Source organism: Magnolia sinica, chromosome 15 (genome assembly GCF_029962835.1).
Source record: "Magnolia sinica isolate HGM2019 chromosome 15, MsV1, whole genome shotgun sequence".
NCBI classification, from domain to species: domain Eukaryota; kingdom Viridiplantae; phylum Streptophyta; class Magnoliopsida; order Magnoliales; family Magnoliaceae; genus Magnolia; species Magnolia sinica.
The window spans coordinates 20,552,971-20,568,050 of record NC_080587.1 but is presented as its reverse complement, the minus strand read 5'-3'; the positions used below and the strand labels follow the sequence as shown (position 1 = coordinate 20,568,050).

Here is a 15,080-nt window from a genome sequence, read left to right as displayed (position 1 = left end):
GATTATCCAGGTTTTTGGAAGAAAAAGAAAATGCCAATTTTTTTGAAGGAAAACTGTGGAAAGAAATGTCTCTTACTTTGTTGTTTCAACCAGCAAGAAACATCACATCCGCATAAAATTCTTTCCTTTTCACAATTATATTTTGGATCATCCTTTAATGGACATTGGCTTGTTCTTAGTAATTAGATCAGACAAAATTCCATGCTCAACAATTATACATTGGAGGATGTTATTATGCATTAACACACTTACCATCATTATATATACCCATAATGAAGTAAATTCCAAAGGAACTATGGGTCACATTTATGCAAACTGAAAAACAAACAAACGGTGTCATACAAATTCCATGTCTATGCATTGTCAACCACCTCCTCTTTTGGTAGATGCATTGTATGGTTCCTAATTCCTTTCCATGGTTAACTGATTTTTTAGCAAACAGAACATTTAAACACCATCATTTCGTTGAGGAATGCAAGTGGGAGTGGCTCAAATGACATGGTGAAGGGGCCTAGCAGCACACGTGACAATGTGACACTCTTGTGGGAGACTGAACAGGGCCACTGGTGATTGAACCAAATATCAGGCCGGTCTGCTTATCAGGTGGGTGAGAAGTCTACTTGAATGTGAAGCAATGGTTATTTTCTTTGAAAACTTTTCATTTTTCTATTACTAGTTTCGTGCAACCGATATGTGGACCACACCGAGTTTTGGAAGTTCATATTCACAGTGGAACGTCATGTTTACACAATTTGAGGTTTTCTGAGGAGGCACTCTCCCCTTGTCTCACTATGTGACGATTTAGACCGTCCATCTAGAAGTTCACACAAAAGATGGTCCACACAGAGAAAATCTTAATCGTATAAAAGCAACTTGAAACAATGGAACATATGTTATGGGACCTCGAAGATGAAATATTAGTGAGATTTCTCATGTGGACATGTTATAGGACCTTCTAGATGTATGGTTTGGATCATCATATCATGGAGTAAACAGGCAAGCTAATTTGGCGATCCTTGCTAATATATCTCATCTAGTACTACACTGTCAATAGATTAATACTCAACTTCTCTATTCTCTTTACTTTATTTTGAACTCAACTTTTTTTTTTTTTTTGCCCATATATTTCTTAGCCATATTCCAGTGCTTGTTGCATTCTCTTGTAAGAAACTTTGATTTTGATCATCACAGCCTATTGAACAGTGATGGGAGGATGATTGAGAAGATCACCTACTACCAGCAACTTCTTGTACCATAACAGTTTTTGTAATACCCAGTCCATTCCGTACTAGTTTCTATGCATATATGTACGATAATCGACACCCTTAGCTAGACCTAGATTAGCCGTTCATAGTACACACCCAACTGACCGGGACCTCTAGACCTTGAAACCTATCTCATATCAACTGCCCCATCGCCGCGATCGTGGCGGTACCACCCGTGCATCGGTATGATACTCCGTTAGTGAGATACGCCGTGAAGGATAATAAGTGTATCATGTGCGTATGGCACCATGTATTTCATTTCACACATGTGCACAACACATGTCATGCACACATGTACATGCCACACATGGGTGAGAGAATCTCTACCCATGTGTGTGATGTCACATACCCATACCTCTTCTCTCTCATGTGCATGAAAGTCAACCTTTCTCCATGCCATACACTATGCATGACATCACCACACCATGCCATCCCATGCTCCTTTAATCCACCATTAATTACAAAGCATGAATTAAGTACCATAATCCTAGCCTAAGATAATATTAATCACATTAGCTTAACTTAACCAAATTTTATCCATTTCTTTATAAATACCCTTCCATCCCTTAGCATTTCACCATTTTTCCATAAGAGAGAGAGAGAGAGAGAGAGAGAGAGGAGTGATCTTGGTGGGTCATCAACTCCATCAATCCCATACCTTTCATCAATCTCAACCATCAATTCCATCCTTTCCATACATCTCAACCATCCATCTAATTCATCAAGGTGAGTACACCCACCCTACTCATTCTTATTTTGTTTTTGTTGTGTTTTTGTATGGTGGAGATGATGTTGATCATAATGATGTGATTAATGGTGTGGATGATGAAGATAGTATGATTGATGATGATGATAATTGCAATAAATGTTATGAATGGTGTGGATGATGAAAATAGTATGATTGATGGTAAAGAAAATTGTAATAATGATAAGATGTTATTGATGGTGTGGATAGATAGGAGAAAACATATAAAAATAAAATAAAATAAATTTATTATAGAGTTCATGTGGGACCCATTAATAGTGGGCCCCACAAAAATGTTTGTATGACATTCAAATAATCCAAGTGTGGCCCATTAGGCTAGCCACACACTCTCACACACACACCCCCATGCACACATGTGCACAAATAAATATATATATATATATATATATATATATATATATAAGAAAATAAATAAATAAATAAATTTAAAAAGAAAAATATACAGAGGGAGTGAGACGCTACTGCCAGCGTCCAGCGGACGTTGCAGCAGCAGCATCCCAGCTGCATTGTAAAGGGGCAGGGGCTGTGGGTCCACAACGGGCCTCACCCATAATGTATGTATCAAATCCACGCCGTCCATTCAATTCTTCATATCATTTTAGGCGTTGAGCCAAAAAATGAAGCCAATCTAGTTCTCTGGTAGGCCACACCATCATAACTCATGTGAAAACATGCTAAAACATATAAAAGTACTTTCTGGGGGCCCACCTGAAATTTTGATGTATCTGAAACTTGGAATGACCCCTTAACTTAGTGGTACACACGCAATAGACGGACTGGATCGTCTCATTGTGGGCCCCAAATATGAAAAACAAAAAAAAAAGAAAAAAAAAAAAAAGAGCAAAAACAACACTGACGCTGCATGATGCAGCGTCAGCGTCTGACGCTGGAAAGAGGTGGCCCCCACCACAGGCCCCACCATGATGTGTGTCGAACATCAGTCGCATGCACTTGATGAGTCCCGTTTAACAATGGGCCACCCCCAAATTCTAGCCATACACGGAACTCAGGTGGCCCACACCATCAAAAACCATGTAAAGACATGCTAAAATATACAAAAGTACTTGATGGGGCCCACCTGAAACTTTGATGCATCTGAAACTTGGACTCACCCCTCCACCAAGTGAGACACACACAATGGATGGACTGGATCTCTCAAGTGACCCACCTTGATGAGAAAATATACAAATAATAATAACAATAATATCAAAATAAAATAATGGTGCGAGGAAGTGAGTCCACATTTGGGGTAAAATTTTGTAGGCCGATCATGGCCACACCATAATGTATGTGCTAAATCCATACCATTCATCCATCTTACTAGTACCATTTATTGTATGGTCCCAAAAATCAGGCCGATTAGAAGTTCATGTAGGCCATGCCACTTGGACAGTGAAAATTGTATACAAAATGCTTAGATTTTTTTTTGGGGCCCACCTTGGTGATGAGTGGTATATCTGGGCCATTCATTCACTCCTTTAGACCATTTTAAGTCATGAGTAAAAGAATGAGGCAGATCCACAACTTAGGTGGACCACACTATAAGAAACAGTAGGAATAAAATTCCCTACTATTAAATCATTTGAGTTCTACTGTGACGTGTGACTGCCGCTAAAGTTGAGTTAGCCATTAGATCATGGAGCCAACTCGTTACATGTATTTTACATCCCATTCGTTCATCATTTAGACCATCCATGTGTCATAAATCCCACTCGACGTATGTACCTTATATCCATGTCATTCATCTAGTGGGTGGTATCAGCTATGATGTTGTTTGTTATATGAACTGTTCATGGGGTGAACCCCACCATGTCAATGAGACCCACAATTATACAAAATAATAATAATAATATAATAATAATAATAATAAGGAAAGGGAATTGTATGCTTACCAATGAAAGCTTCCCTGAACATAATGTGAAGCATGTGAAGCCCACCTAGGTGCATGTGTTATATACCTGACACTACCTATGTATTTTCCAGTCACTTAGGAAGTGAGCCCACCTCTTGCCCGTAGACACAAGATGAAGTAGAACTCAATTTTAGGTGGGCCAGGCCATGCTACAAGTAGAAAGTGTAATAACCATTAGAAATTCTTAGGCTCTGGTATGCCCTTATATGCTGGGATGTTTCCTTGGCCATGGACTCCACTTTGTAGTATGATGTAGATGTATGCCTTTCATCAGTTTATCCTCATCATTTTGGGGTATGGTTCCATAGACTAGTCAGATCCAAATCTCATGCCACGGGAACAATATTGATCACTTATCCTCCGTTAAATATTTCCTAGAGTTACAGTAATGTTTGTGAGAAATCTATCCATCTATTCCTTTTAATCGATCATGGACCATCTAATATACATGTTTTACCAGCCATTCATCTATTTTGATGAGATCATTTTAGAGAGCGGGGCTTCCTATATATTTGCGGCAATCTAAGTCGTTTTCATGGTGCCTATTGTAATAGTTATTTCTCATTTAGTCCGCCAGTTGGTAGGAATCATGTCGATCACTACACTATAGGAATTTGGGATCTTGGGTGGCCCAACTAATAGTGTGGATTGGTGGAAGTTATGTGGACCACCACATATGAGTGCTTGATCTTTTATAGCCCACCTAACTGTATGAAAATTAGGGTAATCGTGTGACTACTTGTTTAAGTAGATTTATGATTGTTGTGGCCATTAACCATATGATCACTGACGGGATGAGTGATAACTAGATTTGATAAAATGGTGCTAAATATGTAGCTCATAAATCTTGTGATCATGTGTGACGGATAGCCGTAAATCATGTGGGTATGTGGGGAATGTGTAGCCCAACCATATGATCAAGTAGTGCTTCGGTGACTACTAAACTATGTGAAATTGTGGTACTGGCCACCCGGCTACGTGAAAATTTAGTAAAGCGGTTGCCCCATTATGCAAAATATGGTATAATAATAATAATAATAATAAGTAACTATCTCACCTTACGTCCCTTATTATGACAAGTAGAATGACATTTGTGTGGCCACTCAACCATACGGACTTCTGATAATGGAATGACCATAAGACCATGTGGGCATATGAAAAATTGTGTGATTACTCAGACTCATGAACTATGCCGATGGTGTAACTTCCTGGGTACATGAACTTAGGACTTGTGACAGATTGATCATAGGCCCATTGAGATATATTTTAGGCCCATATGATGAGGCTCATTGTGATGTATTTCCTGCCCATGTGATGTGGCCCATGGTGATGTGAATTAGGCCCAGGTATGTGGCCTACTTGTGAATTAGATTTAAGGCCACTTGCAATGTATTTGAGACCCATGGGCGTGGCTCATTGAGATGTATTTTAGGCCCATGGGTTGTGGCTCATTGTGATGTATTTGAAGCCCATGTGTAGTGCTCACCTCTTGTGTGTTTGAAGCCCATGGGTCGTGAAGCCTGATGTGGTGTATTCATGGCCCATGTGACGAGGTCCATTGCGATGTGTAAGGCCCATATGATACGGCCCAATGTGATGAATGTGCGACCCTTGTGTGAGACCCAAAGTAATGTATTTGAGGACCGATGTGATTTGTGATTTCACCATGATGTATGTATTGATGTTTTTGTGGGTCATTCCTTGGGGGCAATGTTGGTTAAATGTCCACATTGTCGATGGTCGATGTCGGTTATTGATACTGATTATGAGTATGTGACAACATAGCATCATTATACATGCCCATACGCATCATCTGCATGCTTGTTATGAGATGTGGTTGACCATTGCATATGTCGTTGGGCAGACTGTTATGAGACTCCCTGATAGGCGGAGGTTATCTCACATGAGTGCACGGTATGCGCAGGATTGATGCATGACTGTATTATATGACTCATGCATCTTGCATTATGTGCCCTAGCGACATCAGGGCCGTAGCCTCCATAGACATATCGTGGATGGCCAGATGGGACACCGGAAATATTTGGTTCTAGCGTACGGGCGCCATAGATGTCCTTGGGTGAAAATCCCTAAACCTCCGAGGCCAGGAGACGCCCCAACGTCGAGACCGAGTGGATACATGAGCGCCCGAGTGCCGAATACCAGGAGGCCGCGTCTCCCACTGTGTCGTGGTCGGTTGGGAGGGGGTGTAGCCTTACCCGCTCGAGGGTAGGGGGCATTACTAGGCTGAGTTTGACCAGCTCGTAAATGGGTCCGCTATCGACGTGCCGGATAGGTATTGGCAGACTATTGGCCAGGCGGATAGTGAGGTTTCTTACGCTCACTTGGACTGTGCTGCTTGGAGAGAGACAGTGTCATTTGGAGTGTACTAAACCCCGGTGATGATCCCAGAGATAAACTGTACTGATATGTGGACTTATTGAGCAGGAGTTGCATATTCATTCATTCATTCATTCATTCACCATCCACTCGGGCTGGTGGTGCGCAACTATTTGTTACGTATACCTTCGCAATGGCCAGGATTTCGGTTGGGGCGCGCGACTAACCTGAGATCAGGAGTTTACCACATTGAGTCTGACTATCCGAATTAGGTATGGGACTAGTTTGGATAGAAGTCCTTTGTGATAGACCCCCATAGTCTGCGATACTACGTACTACCATCCCGACTTCACTCCAGCACAGTCATTTCATTCGCATCACATGTTGCATTGCATTAGTAACATTTAGCATTTCGGGTTACGATGTTTCAGTATTTAGATACGGCTGATGGTATTTGTGAACTCATCAGGAACTGTATATTGCATTACATCCTCGACATCTGATATTTGGCTCTTTATAACTCCTCATTTACATGCTGATTTATATTGCGTACTCTAATATTGTATGACTCATGGACTTTTCAGTATTTCCGATATTGTATAATTATGGCATGACAATATGATGATGATGATGTGATTACGGATGCATGTACTATGGTTATGGCTGTGGTATGATTTCCCTGTAGCATATTTATCTTGCCTGCATGTAGGATACACTGCACATACGTGTGTACTCACTAGGCTTTTTGTCTAAGCCTCCTATTTCCCATTTTTTTCAGGGCAGGAGTAGCTTGGAAGACTTAGCTTTCTCGATGCATTGTATCTATTTTTTTTGATTTGGCAATGTTAACGTCGTGTACCCTTGGAAAGCATGGTACTTGTAACTATCAGGATTTATAATGGAGAGTTTGCTTGGTATTTTGATCATGGATCTTCATGCTCAGGTATTATTACATGTATATACAAAAAAAAATTTCAGTCAAAAATCTTCCTTGTGGTGCGCCGAACTCGGGACTTGTTGTATGGAAGTCGAGTGCCGGATTCGGGGCATCACGGAAGCTGTCCGTCCCCGGGTTTGGGGCGTGAAAGTTTTCCTACCAACATGCCACTTGTGTAGGAAATCAGTACTATGAAAAAAATATATGCCCCCTTTCTAAAAAATTAGGCTGATCAAATCTATAGGTGGGTCAAACCTGTATGTTGAGTAAGACTGTTGTCTGTCCTTTGATTCCAATGGTATGGCCCACCTGATGAGCGGACTAGCCTAATTTTTGTGCCAGGTGATCTTCATGGTGATGCCTAGCATTTTCATAGTACTGCTGTTATACACAAGCAGTATGTACTACACTGGCGGGATACAACACCATAAGTTTGTTGTACCTTGCCTGTAGGTGATCGGTTCTCGAGCTGATTTCTTAAATTGGTATTTGGTCGTTTCTTAATACTGACAGATATTCGGGATTAGAGGCATGCTTAAGGATGTCAGAGACAACATGAAATTTATCTTTTCAAGCTAATTGGGAAGGGATCCTCAAACAGAGTGGAGTTCTTGACTATTGGAACCGACGAGGAGATTTTCGTGAATTGATAGCAGACGGAGACTCTATAATGCTGTCTCTTAGGCCTCTAGGAAGTGCATTCCCACTTTGAAGCCGAGCCCTCTCTTGAATGAATTAAGGTTGTGCTCTTGCTTCTTAGAAATCCCATGTGTAGAATCCCAGTAGTTCTTTTAATTTTATTGTTGACTTTCTTGCAGAGCAAAATATTGGGGTTTGCTAATTTCACACGGAAGCCCTGCCATCCACATGCAGGCACATGTTCCACCCTTAAGATCTTCTGCTCTAAAAATCAGGCCACCAACAAACAAGATGAATGGATGAGTAGAATTTTTGAGGTACAAATCATGTCTAGGAATTTTTCCAAAGTTCTCTTTAGAATTGTTTTTTCGGTTTTGGATGAATTGTTGAAAAGAAAACAGCCCATCATACTTGTCCTTTGAGGGTCCTTACTCATGTCTCGGTGGTAGACTCACAAGAGTCTCAACATGAGGTCATGGGTTTGAGTACCCATTGTGGTGAAATTCCATTGCGGTGTGAGTGTGTGGGTGTGGGTGGGGTGTGAGTGCGCGTGTAAGAAAAAAAATACTTGTCTTCTGGAATTGTCAATTGGTCTTATGTATTGTGACCTGATTAAATTGAATTCATTGTCTGCCCTTTTCATTCTTTTAGGAAATAGTGATTATTTACGAGAACAATTATTTGAGATTTCATACTTTCTTTTTTAGGCAATTGGATTTTCATGCTTCTGGAATTGTGAATTGTGATTTTTCTTTTTGCAGACCCAAGCTGGTAGAATTTATTGCCTTCGTTGTTGTTGTTTTTTTATTTGATAAAGCCTACCTCAATCTTATTACATTTTCAATAAAGAGAATTTATTCTTTATTTTTTATTCATATCAATTGATGTTCGACATGTGATTTCAAAAAGAACAAAACCCATTCACAAACTTCTTTTATCAAATCAAGATTGGATTTTGTTTCTTGCAACCTGATTTTGCAAGAAGCATTCCCTTTATTCTCATTCGTTTACATTTTCAGTAATCTAGAACCCTCAATTTAAAGAGCATCTCTTCAATTATCCTGCTTTCATAAAGTGCGAATTAGGTAATATGTGGTCATTTGAGATGTCTGAGTAATAAAGAGTAATTCTGTTACTAGAAAGAGTTTTGAGATGGGGAAGAACAAGATTAAGATAGAGAAATCGGAGATTGCGGGTGATTGGTAGAATACATTCCTAAATGATGAACGAAATCTTGAACAAAGTCAACTATCAATTCTATGTGAAACAGATATCTTTTTTCTCATGTTTACTCATTAGAAAGCTTACCATCTTCGTTGAACGCAGGTAATTTCTTCTTCGTACATCTATTCTACAAATGCCTAGAATGGAAACTGCAATCTTGACTAGTTATAGGCAAGTTTTTTCTATGTCATAGTTTTAGACTTCTTGTATCTACTAATCATATATCCAGACATCATTAGTTTTCAGGATTTCCTCTCATTTTTATTATTTTCACCATATATATATATATATATATATATATATATATATATATATATTTGTGTGTGTGTGTGTGTGTATGTAATAAGACACTATATATTCTAGAAAATTCAGTGTTCAACACCGTTGACACTCAATTTTCTTCTCACATCTAGCAGTATTTATGTACTTTCTGGTTTGGGTCATAGTTTCACTATTAGAATACATTTTCCTATTTCTTATGCATATGGTGTTTGGAACCAAGAGGGATAATATGTTAATAAAAACATACTTTGATTGACACTCATTATTAAATACCATGGCAGAGAGAAGTTTCTTAACTTTTTGGTAAAAACTGTGATGACGGAGTATTACACTCTCCTCCAAAAAAACAAAAAACACACACACACACACCGACCTGGCGATAATGGTTGGTGTCTATCAGCGTGCATTTTTAATAGGAGCTCTTCATTCCATATTGACCCCATATGAGGTACCATATAATAAAACAACTTTCAATGTCATTATACATCTGTAAAGACATGTGGGCATGGTGGCTTTTTCCACGACCTTGTGTCTAATTCCTTGTTTCCTTGTTTGAGAAAATATTGTTGTCCATGTCCAAAACAGGTATACATATATGTGTCCATATTGCATTGTTGCAACATTCTTGTTTGGTTACAGTCTACCCCTCTTTTAAGTCCTGGATTGTTTAAAATGAGTAAGATCTATTCTAATGGATTGTTTTATTCTTTTAGGCTTGTTCTCTTTCAGTGATTTGAGTTGTCGTTGAAAGATATTCGAAGATTAGTCCCTGAACAAGATAAAAAAGGTGATATGTTTACCTTGTCTGCAGTAAGTAACATAATTACTCATTATGTATTTGTCTGATGAAATGCATTTATGAATACTGAAATCTTTTCAATTATTTGCAACAGGAGTGACGGAATTAAGAAACTTTGATCAAGATAGTGCTTTGTTGACCATCAGGGGTATACATGTGTTGTTGTGTTTTGATATAGTCATTGCTTCTTATATTCTCTTATGATTCCCTGCCTGACATTGTGTTTGTGCATATCTCTTGACTGGCATTGGCTCCAGAAATCATTCAGAAGGCAGGATCACAAGATTGATGTGAAATCTTTTTTTCTGATGAAAGGTAGAGTTAGATTCAATCACTAACCTAGAGGCATGCTACCTGCAGACACCCAATACAAGTGTCTCATGAAAAGTTGAAACATGTACTGATGATCCAATCCCTACATCACACTAGCCTCATGATGAATGTGTCTTCACCTAGGATCGTATGTCTATTCATCAGGCGAGCCACACTTGTATTGAGAAAATGGATAGTTAAAAGATGGACAACCAATGGTACATGGTTGGCCCACCTATTCACCTTATTAGTGGACTGACCATATTTTAAACTAGGAAACTTTCACCAAGGGTTGGACCTGATGAATGGATTGGATCTCATACACGCATTCCATACTGACACATGTGAGGGGCCTTCTGTTTGTACTCTGCAGAAGTACAGATACAGGAAGCATTCATCTTAACTCCATCAAATGAAAATTTTCTATACATTGTCTAATATTTTCAAATTTGTGTCTACTTTATTTATATACTATCTCCACTACAGCCAAAGAAATGGGTTATGTTCATCGGAATGTATCAACTTGTAACCGTAACATTCTCTAGAAGTTCAGTTAACAGTTATAGTATCACTGCCTTATGTGCAGGAATTGCAAAATCGGTTACAGCTGTTGCAAGAAATGCTCACTGATGTGAAGTATAGATTAAGGTGCTGTTGTTATCTATAGCTGGAGTTTCTAGGTGTTAAAAGTTGTTGCACTCTGTTTGTATTGTATGCATTGCATGCATACACGCACGCACATGTAGCCTAAATATTTGTGTGAACATGAAGTGTTTTTTTTTACCATCCCTTAACGACTTTGCATGAGAACATAATAATGGAAATTCACATAGTATTATTTTTTTTCTTTTTCCTTTTTTTTTTTGTTTATTTATTTTGTCAGTTGTTGGACCGTACCAGGAAATGTCAATAATGCACTCCAAATCAGAGTAATGGAAGAATCTTTGATGAAATCTCTTGATTCACATCGAGAACACTAGGTAATTCTTTCTTCTTTATTTTCAAGATCTATATGTCATAGCTGGCATTATAAGCAGAATCTTTTTCCATATTATCTCTAACAGCTAAGGCATCCAAGGAACTGAGATAGATTACTTGGCAGAGATAAGTTATAATGGACCTGGAACAATACATTGTATTGAAAGTTAAAAATAGATGGATTACTATTGAACACATGGTTTGATAGTTGTACTCTTAACTTATAGGCATTTTTAAATCATAAAAATCAACTAAATTTGAAGAGGATGGATCACCTACAATCAATTGTATGCTGCAACCCAGCTTTTTATGCAAAAATTTTAGTTTCCTGATTTGCCTATAAAAATAATATCATATTTTCAAAAGAAAAATTCGTAGAAAAGGGTGGTGGATGCCTTTTGGAGAGCTGATTTGCCAATCAACCATTTAAAGCCAACCCCAACTTACTGGGAGAAAGGCTAAGGTGATGATGGTGATAATATACTCGTGAGCCTTTGCATGTCCATCTTTTAGATTCTCTATACAAAATGGAGAACAATCTCTGCATACAAAGTCATGTATCATTCCTTCCCATTGAGGCTATAGGATCTATGGGTTTGGATTTTATAGTACCTCAAACAGTAATTATTAGTGGAAATATTTCTGAAAATGTTTTGCAATGTCTACAGGGGCATCATTGTCTGCAGTTACCTAATCACGGCAACATACGGAAGCTTAAGTGAAGATATCGACTGATATTGACTTTCTGATTGCTCAATGGTACATGCATGGTTTTCTTAATGCATGTGGATAATAACTAGTTTTAGAGTAAAAAAATTAATCCAAGTTCTGTTATGTTGCAAAGATGCCGCATACTTGGTGGAATTTTCAGATATAGGTTGAACCTCGAACTCCAATTCACCATTGACAAATGGGATACAATTTTTCTCTCTCCAACAAATACCGTTCTATGAACGGATCTGACCGAACTTCCATTCAATACAACAGCTTGGATTAGAGAAGCTAGACCTGGTGCCTCTCATCCATGTTCAAGTCTCTGAGGGAAATGGGGGATACAAGTCAAAGTAAAAGTTGTCTTCTCTGCAATTGAGGGCCTACGACTCAGTTCATTCATGGAAGAGGCCCACTTGACTGCATGGTCAAATGATCAAGACCAGCACCCATCTGCTTGCCCCTACCATTGTGGATGATTGTACAGAAGACTCACTTGAGCTGCCTAATTAAGCTGCATCGTCAGATTATGAAGACAACACGTCTGTTCACATCTATTGCTTGTGGGTGATTGTACACAAAACATGTGGATTGGAGAATCCTACCTGTCTGATTTTCTCTACTGAGTGTAGACTATTTGGCTGAATGTTTTCATCACCTGTTTGCTTGAAGGCTGTTACTGAGAAAGATAGGATTGTCCTATTGATTTGATATTTATACAGTTGACTGTCAACCATAGGACTTATAAGATTGAGATACCAGATAATACACACACACCCATGAGCTGTGCTGGCCCAGTCAAGCAGTGGACCCTTAGACATAAGGGCAAGCTCCAAATTGAAAATGAGTCAATAGGTCTCTTGTTTGTTAAGGGTGGGCAATTTTGTCTTCAAAAGGGATTCTTCAAATTGAGCATAGATGTTCCTCATTGCTTGTGAGTTCATCAGCTAGCTAGGCTTCATAAATAGCTTTTGGGAAGGAATGGTCACTTTACTAGCTGTTTGTAGCTTTATCCATGTGTTCAGTTAGAAAGCCAATGTATGTAAAACAGATCTGCAGTCTAAATGTCATGCTTATTACAAGTAATCAAACAGGTTTTATTTGTGATGTTTATGTTAAGGAATTGATCAGCCATTGTATTTATTGTTTGGTTGTGGATATCTCTGTTTAACCTTTTATTCATACTATGAAATTTGCTGAGTTCAGTTCAATGTTGATTCAATTCTGTTTAACCTTTTGTGTCTATTGTTGCAATATTCTTGTTTGTTTACATTATTTGCCCCTCTTTAAATCCTGGATTCTTTAAGATTTGTAAGATCTGTTCTAATGGGATGCTTTTCTCTTCTAGGCTTGTCTTCTTTCAGTAATTTGAGTAGTCTTTGAAAGATATTTAGTGATAAGTGCCCGAGAAGAGCAAAAAGGTGATTTGTTTTATCTTGTTTGCAACAAGCGACATAATTACTCATCATTTATTTGTCCAACGAAACGCATACTGAAATATTTTCATGTACTTGCAACAGGAATAACAAAATTATAAAAGTAAGATTGAGATTGTGCTTTGTTTACCTTCAGGAGTACTTGTGTTGTTGTGTTTTGATATAGTCCTCTTGCTTCTTATATTCTCTTATGATTCCTAACCTAATTTTGTGTCTGTCTGTATCTCTTGACTGTCAATTTCTCCAGAAATCATTCATAAGGCAGGATCACAACATTGATGTAAAATCTTTTTTCAATGAAAGGTAGAGTTACATCTGCAGACACCCAATACAAGTGTCTCACAAAAAGTTGAAACATATGCTGCTGACCCAAGCCCTTCATCACATGGACCTCATGATGAATGTCTTCACCTAGGATCAGGACTGTCCATTCATCAGGTGAGCCACACTTGTTTTGAGAAAATGGATACTTATATAAAATATGGATAACCAATGGTACACGGGTGGCCCACCTATCCACCTTATTAATGGAGTTACCGTTTCTCCACAAGGACACTTTCGCCAAGAGGTAGACCTGATGAATGGAATGGATCTGATACACATATCACGTATGCCACACTGACACATGTGAGGGCCTTTCTGTTTGTCCTCTGCAGAAGTGTAAGTACAAGAAGCACTCCTCTTAACTGCGAATGTAAAATTTCTATGCAGGAATTGGGAAATCGGTTACAACGGTTGCAAGGAATGTTCAGTGATGTGAAGTGTAGATTGAGGTGGTGTTTTGTTTATAGCTGGAGTTCCTAGGAGTTAAAAGCTCTTGCACTGTTTGTGTTTGTACTGCATGCATAGAAGCTGACACATTTGGCCTAAATATTTTTGTGAGCATGAAATGTTTTTAATGACTTATCAACTTAGCGAGAGAACAGAATACTAGAACTAGGCAAAATATTACATTTTTTAATTTAGAATTATTTTTTTTGGCAGCTGTTGGACCATACCAGGAAGTGTCAATAATGCAGCCCAAGTTGGAGCAGTGGAAGAATATGTAGTGATTTTTTTTTATTCAAATAAAAATACTAGCTAATTCTATCTTTACTATTTTTAAGATGTGTATGCTATTTCTAATGTAGTATAAGCCCCGTAGGCAGTAGCTTTTTCCATATTATCTCTGTAACTAAGGCCTTATCCAAGGAACTGAGAGATTATATGGCTGGGATCAGTTATAAAAGGACTTAGACTGATACATTGCATTTAAAGAGATAAAATACTATTGGATGCATGGTTTAATACTTGTACTCTATCTTATGGGCATGTGTACGCTGTAAACATCAGCTAAATTTCAAGAGGACGGATCACCTACAATCAGTTGTATGCTAAAATCCAGCTTTTTATGCCAACATTTCTGTTTCCAGTTTTTCATATGAAAATGATATCATATATTTTCAAAACCAAAGTGCTTAGAAAAGGGTAGCCAATGCCTGC

At 38.4% G+C, this 15,080-nt stretch overlaps 2 long non-coding RNA genes across 7 annotated transcripts in view; both read left to right on the top strand.

The window, feature by feature from the left end:
- The first annotated feature begins 311 nt into the window (after positions 1-311).
- LOC131227676 (uncharacterized) overlaps positions 312-15,080 on the top strand; it is a 37,716-nt gene continuing 22,947 nt past the window's right edge. For 2 of the 6 annotated variants that reach the window (XR_009162433.1, XR_009162431.1), the window contains exons 1-3: positions 10,158-10,309; positions 10,419-10,476; positions 11,060-11,121. This is a non-coding gene — a long non-coding RNA (uncharacterized LOC131227676). The other 4 variants (XR_009162430.1, XR_009162428.1, XR_009162429.1 and 1 more) reach the window with 4 other exon arrangements.
- Positions 12,281-14,774, top strand: LOC131227678 (uncharacterized). The gene is made up of 4 exons (XR_009162435.1): positions 12,281-13,583; positions 13,846-13,901; positions 14,310-14,371; positions 14,583-14,774. It is a non-coding gene; the product is annotated as an uncharacterized LOC131227678 (long non-coding RNA).